Genomic DNA, 7701 nt, shown 5'->3' with positions numbered 1-7701 from the left:
AGATGGTAGGGTTCAAGAAAGGGCACTAGCCATCAGGAGGAGAAGGCAAGCAGGATTGCTATAACCCAGTGCTCAGGGAGTAGAGAGCCATTGCTTTAAAATGTAAATAGCCAAAAAGACAGCACCCTAATCAACCATTTGTGTAGCAGAGTGAGCCTGCTTTCGGCAAGCACCTGGCTTCAAGTTGCAAAACTACCTTACAACATGAAGATGTGAAAAGTGTATTTTATCACTGAATATAACCAATTAGCATACATGAATGGCCTCTCCAGTTACCAGGTGAATTCAGGATGAACTATGTATGACATGGTGCCGTATATTCTTCCACTCGTGGACTAATTATGGTGACCATCTTTCTTTCTTTGCAAGCTGTTAAACAGATAGACTGTGATGCATGACGCATTCTCAATTAATTGGGTAATAAAACACAATTCTTGAGTCCGCGCGCCCACGCGCCCGCGCAGGCTCCCGCCCACCCGTAGGCCCGGGAAGTCTCGCGATACCGTAGCCGGCTGCTCCCGCTGCGGGTGGCTCAGGCTGTTGCTGTGGTTGCCTGAGTTGGTACTGCTGCTGCGGAGGCAGCGGCCTCTGTGCTTGTGGAGGTGTCGGCCTCTGGGCGGATGTTGACATTGTGTTGTTGTTATTGCTGATGATAGTGGCAGCGACGGTCCCCACCCCATCTCTGTAGCCGGAGGGGAGACAGCGGACAGCGAACTCCGCGGGACTCGGAACCGTCGGCAGCGGCGACTCCCCTCAGCCTCCGCTTCCTCGCCCGAGGGTACCCCAGTGCCAACCCCGGGAGTCAGGCCCCTTTGGGCAGGGGCGCTGGGAGGCTCAGGATGGCGGATTTCGACGAAATCTATGAGGAAGGGGAGGACGAGGAGTGGGCCCTGGAGGAGCAGCTGCTCAAGTACTCGCGGGACCCGGTGGTCGTCCGCGGCTCCAGTCACGTCACCGTATTTGGACTGAGCAACAAATTTGAATCAGAATTCCCTTCTTCGTTAACTGTAAAAGTAGCTCCTGAAGAATTTAAAGCCAGCATCAACAGAGTTAACAGTTGTCTTAAGAAGAACCTTCCCGTTAATGTACGTTGGCTACTTTGTGGCTGCCTTTGTTGCTGCTGCACGTTAGGTTGTAGTATGTGGCCAGTTATTTGCCTCAGTAAAAGGACACGAAGATCGATTGAGAAGTTATTAGACCGGGAAAACAATAGGTTATACCACAAGCTGTGCCTGCATTGGAGACTGAGCAAAAGGAAATGTGAAATGAATAAGATGATGGAATATGTTATCCTCATAGAATTTTTACCAAAGACACCGATTTTTCGACCAGATTAGCATTTACTTTAGAGACTTTCCAAGTAGGTTGTCTTTCCAGTGGTGCCTGGCTTGGTGCTCCCCTGGTGGTGACATAACATTGGTTCTACAGAATCGTGTGGTGGTTTGTTTGTTTGTTTTTAAATAACCGCATGTTCTAAGTGTGCATTTTTGTCAACCTTTGCAACAGTTATTTCATACAGATGTTTAATACTTAAGCTATTGTGCTTTTTTCTGTTATGTGTTCAGATTTTTCAAGGACTACTTTTTTGTATTATCAAAAATTACATTTGAACTTAGCTTAAAAAAACACAATTCTTACTGTTTTGTCATTGTGGTGTTTCTCTGGGGATGGAGAAAATTTTTCTCTTAATTATATTTTCCAAACACTGTCTAGAATTATCAGACATGATAAAAACATATAAGGTGCCAACCAGAATTTACTGTAGAGGGGACTTTTCCCCCTCAGCCTTCCAGTCAACTCACAAATTCGCTGCAAAGTGCCTGCTTTCCCTTAAATATGCAGACAAAATTGGGTCTCTGCCTGTTAGGTACCTGTAGTTTTCTATAGTCACTTCTAGAGAGACTAGACCAGATTTCTACAAACGTGACAGGGGAGCGATCAACCGTTTTACCTCTTTCAATGACTCTTGTATCTTCAGTCCTGAAACTGATTCGCAGACCGTGGAGCGCAGATACCCAATCAGAGGAACGTGTGCACTGAGTAGACATGTAGATGTGAGAATCTCCTCTTACCCTTTTCTTCTCTTGCTAAAATGAGATCCACCAGCCTCAACCTCCCAAAGTGCAGGGATTACAGGTGTAAGCCACCGTGCCTGGCTTATTATTTTTTTTTTTAAACAGTGCTAGCAGAGACAGTCCAAGTACAACTTGTTCTCTATTTCTGCAGATCCAGTAGTTGTTCCACAAGTCACAAAAAGTAAATATAAACACAATACAAATTCTGCTAAACTATATAAACTATTTCTATATCCCTTTTACCTGTCTTTATTTAGGTTTTATTCTATACTTTTTAAAAAATATCAATGACAGATAATCAGAAGGAGACATAAAAATGCTAGGCCCCCTGTCTAAAATCTGGGAATTATTAAAGACAGTACCAGCTCCCAGGGTGTTATGAGGATTAAATCACACAGTACGTTACCCAACACAGTGCTCTGTAACATACTCTTGAGCCCATAGTACCTCCTTAATAAACATTGCATGTGCACATGTTGGTTTCCAAATGTAAACTTATTCAAACATTGCTGCCTTCTGTTTGTTCTGTAAAATTTAAGGAACCAGCAAAGAATAAGGAAATTGGTTGTCTTCATTTGTCCTAGAAGTATGTGTGTTGTGACAAGGGTGCTGAGTGTAAGGGACTCTTTGCTGTGCCTGCTTTCTCTAACTACTGCTAATGATGAGCCCAGGGGAAGCAACACTGGCATTAAATGGGAACTTGTGTAAAATACTCAGGGACGCTTTCCAAACCTGCAGGATTATATCGCACAGAGTGGGGCCAAAATTACCAATTGATTTTTAAGCTTATTAAAGCTTAAGGGGCAATGCTTGGCTAAATGGTTATCAGCCCATGTTTCTAGTTAGGATGACATGGCTAATTTGCTGAAATTTCTTTACTCATGCTTTTTTTCTTCTTCTTCTTTTTTTTTTTTTTTAACTACAGGTTCTATTTATAATTCTGAGTAGAAGCATTCATGTTGCTTAAATGAACTGCCTCATGTGACTCTTAGGTGAGGCCAGAATCAAGTATGAGAGGTTCAAGATACATTTATGAGAGTTAAGTTCCACCTTTGAACTAAAAGGTGGTCACAGGGCCTGTTCTGTTTGGGTTTGGTAGTGACAGGAAAGTGTGGCTCATATTTTCATTACTGTAGCAGAAATTGATGGAGTCTGTTAAAAGGGAGGTCACCTGAGGACAGGAAAGAAGAAGCTTTTACTTTTTTTCCATGGAACAGCTCATCATTCCTGAGTCTTTTTTTTTAATATAAAAAACAGAAATGGGTGGACATTTTTTGCAGCTCTTGGTCCTTCTGCCTGCGGGTATGGTGGTAGCAGGTAAACATGTAGTGCTGACACTTTTAAGGCATATTCTCCAGATCCAGATGTAATTTGTCCAGAGAATCTCATCTTAAGTGAATTTCCAGAGAAGGAGGAGAAAGGAAAAAAATGACTTTTTTTTCAGCTAAACATGTCTCGTATAAAGAGCTATGTCCCCTCTGCCTCCTGGAATGCCATGCATTCAGTACTTGCAAACCTTAATCTCTCTACTTGTTTTTTCTCCCTAATAAGTTTGTTTTAGGTATGTTTTAAATTTTTTATGATAGTCAAGGTCTCTGAAAAATATTTTTTCCTATATACCACAGCTTTCTCTACATTCTCTACATCATGGCTTCTTGTATGCCATGCAAAATTCTCACCAGGAATTTATGGTCTGCAGTATTAAAAATGTTCCCCTTGTGGTGCTGAACATGGGAAGGTGTGGATACTCAAGATTTCTATTGGGAAAAGCTGGAGTCCTTAGTAAACATGAAGAACATCTAATGTTGAGATTCCATCTGTGTTCTCCATTAGCTCTATGCAGAACACTGTTTAGAAAATGCTGATTTAAACAAGATGGCATTTATTACACAAAAACTTCTAAAAACTATATTAGGAGATACTTGCTATTAGGGTGTTAAAGACAGACTATTTAAAATCGCTACTAAAAATGACAAATTATAGAGGTAACTTCCAACTCAACATATCTTTTCCACCTGAAAAGTATACATAACTGATTCTGTATGATGCAAACAGAGCACTGAAAAGTGTGCACATTTGTGTTGATGCCCTTAATTTTATACTTTATCATCCAGAAAAGTATTATAGATACACTGGTGGTGTGGATCTTATGCCATTCTCTTTTCTCAGGATTAGAGAATACATTAGGAAATATTTCTGTGTAAATAAATATTTTATTGGATAATTTCAGTCACTCCTGTAAGTCAGAACCAGTTCTTTTTACTCTCTCATTTTGCCTTTAGTCAAGTTATAAATTCTGCTGGCTACCTGGTGTGTGTGTGTGTGTGTGTGTGTGTCTATGTGTCTATGTGTGTGTGTTTGTGTTTTTCAGGGACTGTTGACATTTACAGATGTGGCCATAGAATTCTCTCTGATGGAGTGGCAATTCTTGGACACTGCATAGTGGAATTTCTATAGGAAGATGATGTTAGAGAACTACAGGAATCTGGTCTTCCTGGGTGAGGATAACTTCAACACACAATTCCAAACATACCCTAATGGTTTCATTTCTCTTTTTTGTAGAGTATGTTTTGGTAATTTATGCTTTGCATAAATGAGTTTCAGATCCGTGTTTTTAAGAGAATCTTGGGGATTTGTCCATGTATAAAATAACTTCTTCAGGGTGTTTCATCTTGACCTGAACTTTCCACATTCCTGAGCTGATCTGTGTTCTTTACTCTAGATTAGCAGTAATTTCATTAATTTAGTGACATAAAATATTGTTGCCCATACCTTAAAATCTAATTGCCAACACCAAGTTTTAACTCAGTATTACTGGGTAGTGAAATTAATAACCTACAAATTTAAAATATTTAAAATTCTCTGTTAGAAATCAGTATTTTATGATTACTTTATGAAAATATTTTATTACACCCTCTTTACAGAACACATAACTAGGTTGGTAATTGGAGAATATGAGCAAAATTTACATTATTTATTTGTAATGAAACAGGTATTACTGTCTCTAAGCCAGACCTGATCACCTGTCTGGAGCAAGAAAAAGAGCCCTGGAATATGAAGAGACATGAGATGGTGGATGAGCCCCCTGGTAGGTGAGAGTGAAGGTGAATACAACGGATGACACAGATGAGAGATCTAAAAATTAAGGAGAAGGCCAATTGTTAAAATGTGAGTTGGAAAGCTATGTTTTATAGGAAATAGTTTCTGGGAAGCCTGAGGGTTTTTTTTGTTTGTTTGTTTTGTTTTGTTTTTCTCTCACATTTGGACATCTTCTGTTTTATGCTTTTAAATTTTCTAAGGATTCTACTTTCTTTCTGGTGATCTTCTTTCAAGTTTTCAGTGAGAGCCACCATCCTCTTCATGGCATATAAAAAACTGTACAGTCTAACTACTTTTACATGCTTTTTGGGAACACACAAATCTGCATAATTTTAAGAAACTCTGTGTTAAACAATTTTTTAAGTTTTCTTTTTGCATCATGTGTGAAATGTGAGTAGTAGTTTCTGTTCTATTGTTTTTTTTGTTCATTTTTTTGCACATTTTATCTTGTTTATATTACTATAGTCTTCAAATATAGTTTGAAGTTAAAAAGTATGATGCCCCTCTGCTTTGTTCTATATTTTTAAGATTGCTTTGACTATTCAAAGTTTATTGTAGTTTCATGGAAATTCTAAAATTGTATTTTCCATTACTTAAAAATTTGCCACTGAAATTTTGTTAGAGAGTTTATTGAATCTATAGATCACTTTGGGTAACATGGTACTTTAACAGTATTTATTCTTTAAATGCATAGACATGAATTTTTTTTTTTTTTTTTTTGAGACGGAGTCTCACTCTGTTGCCCAGGCTGGAGTGCAGTGGTGCGATCTCGGCTCACTGCAAGCTCCACCTCCTGGGTTCACGCCATTCTTCTGCCTCAGCCTCCGGAGTAGCTGGGACTATAGGCACCTGCTACCATGCCTTGCTAATTTTTTTGTATTTTTAGTAGAGACAGGGTTTCACCTGTTAGCCAGGATGGTCGCAATCTTCTGACCTTGTGATCTGCCTGTCTCGGCCTCCCAAAGTGCTGGGATTACAGATGTGAGCCACCGCACCCGGCCATAGACATGAAATATTTTAAAATGTATTTATGCCTTTTCTAATTTCTATTACCGATATATCATTGTAAAGATTTTTTACCTCCTTTGTTAAATTTGTTCTCGAAATTTATCATTTTAATGCTGTTGTAAATAAGATTGTTTTCTTCCTGTATTTTATCAGAGAGCTTGTCTTAAGTGTATGGAACCCTAACTTGTATGTTAATTTTATATTTTCCTAATTTGCTGATTGTATTTAGTAGTTTAGACAGGGTTTAATGTACTGTTTATGGTTTTATATATATAAGATCATATGATCTACAACCAGCAACTTTTTACTTGTTTGCCATTTTAGTGACTCTTTTTTATTTTTCGACTAATTCTTCTGCCACATACTTTTAATGCTATATTAAAAGAGAAGCATTGACAATAGGCACAATATAGTTTTGCACTGGTGTATGTAAATTTGAAGGAAGAAATACCTCTTCAAGTTTTTTAAACTGCTTTCAGTAGGTAAAGATCATCTTCTGTTGGGCCCCCAGGGTGATGGGATGCCCTTTGGGTTTGTAGTGGAGAGGGGTTATAGCTTGGTCACCAGGCTGCTGGGTGCGCACTAGGGTCCACCTTTAGTTGGCTTGTCACAAGAGGATTTGGTAGTTGTAATTCACATTTTATATGTTGGATAGATTGAATTTCTCTTGGTACTTTGCTCTGTAGGGCAGACACTAGTGCAGGTTTCTGCAGTCAAGTCTGCATATGGTGGGCCTTATGTCAAAATGTGGATGAGTACAGCTTTCACTGAGTACCAGAAAGAATTTTTCCAGGTCACTGTGTGGGTTCTTAGGTAGGCAGAACTGTCCATTAACTGTGGCTCAGGGAGCTGAAACTGAGTCATTGAACTGCTTCAGGGACCTTGGGAAAGGCCAAGGTCTGCAGGCCTGCCTGCATGGCTATAGATGAATGTCTTCCTCCAGGCCTCTGGAAGGGCAGGACGTCTCTCAGATTGTGGCTGGAACGAGTTTGAGATGGTTACACAGTAAGTTCAGAATTTTCTGTTGTGCCAAGCTAGATAGGCCACTTCCTAGTCTGTACTTAAGAACAAGGATCCTGTAGTTTGCCACCTAAATGAGGGCCTGCCTTCTGAAAAGAAGACTTTTCAATCTTGGGCTTTATCAGATCTTCACAACCCCCTCTCTGGATCTCAAAGCTCTCTTAAAGGCACTTATTTTTGAGACGGAGTCTTGCTACATAATCCAGGTTGGTCTTGAAATCCTGACCTGAGGCAATTTTCTAACCTGAATGCACCATGTAGCTGTCATTATAGGTTGGAGCCATGAGGCCTGGCTCTCTCATGAAGGTATTTTTGTCAGAGATGGCTGACAAATTGTCTTGCTGTGCAGGGAGTAAGAAAATAGGGTACCTTTTCTTCTTCCATCTTACTTATTTCACTCTCTTTATATATTTTTATTCTTTATTTTCTATTACAAATTTGTAATTTTAGATTCAGAGATTTAGAACAATATTCTAGAATTTACATGTTATGCCTGAAG

The 7701-nt window shown here is 39.4% G+C and overlaps 2 pseudogenes; both read left to right on the top strand.

The window, feature by feature from the left end:
• Positions 1–839: 839 nt before the first annotated feature.
• LOC115892072 lies at positions 840–1337 on the top strand (annotated as a pseudogene).
• Positions 1338–3379: 2042 nt separating this feature from the next.
• LOC115900725 lies at positions 3380–5143 on the top strand (annotated as a pseudogene).
• Positions 5144–7701: the final 2558 nt, after the last annotated feature.

The sequence above is a fragment of the Rhinopithecus roxellana genome, chromosome 12 (genome assembly GCF_007565055.1).
Source record: "Rhinopithecus roxellana isolate Shanxi Qingling chromosome 12, ASM756505v1, whole genome shotgun sequence".
NCBI lineage: Eukaryota > Metazoa > Chordata > Mammalia > Primates > Cercopithecidae > Rhinopithecus > Rhinopithecus roxellana.
This window is presented reverse-complemented; position numbering and strand designations above follow the sequence as displayed.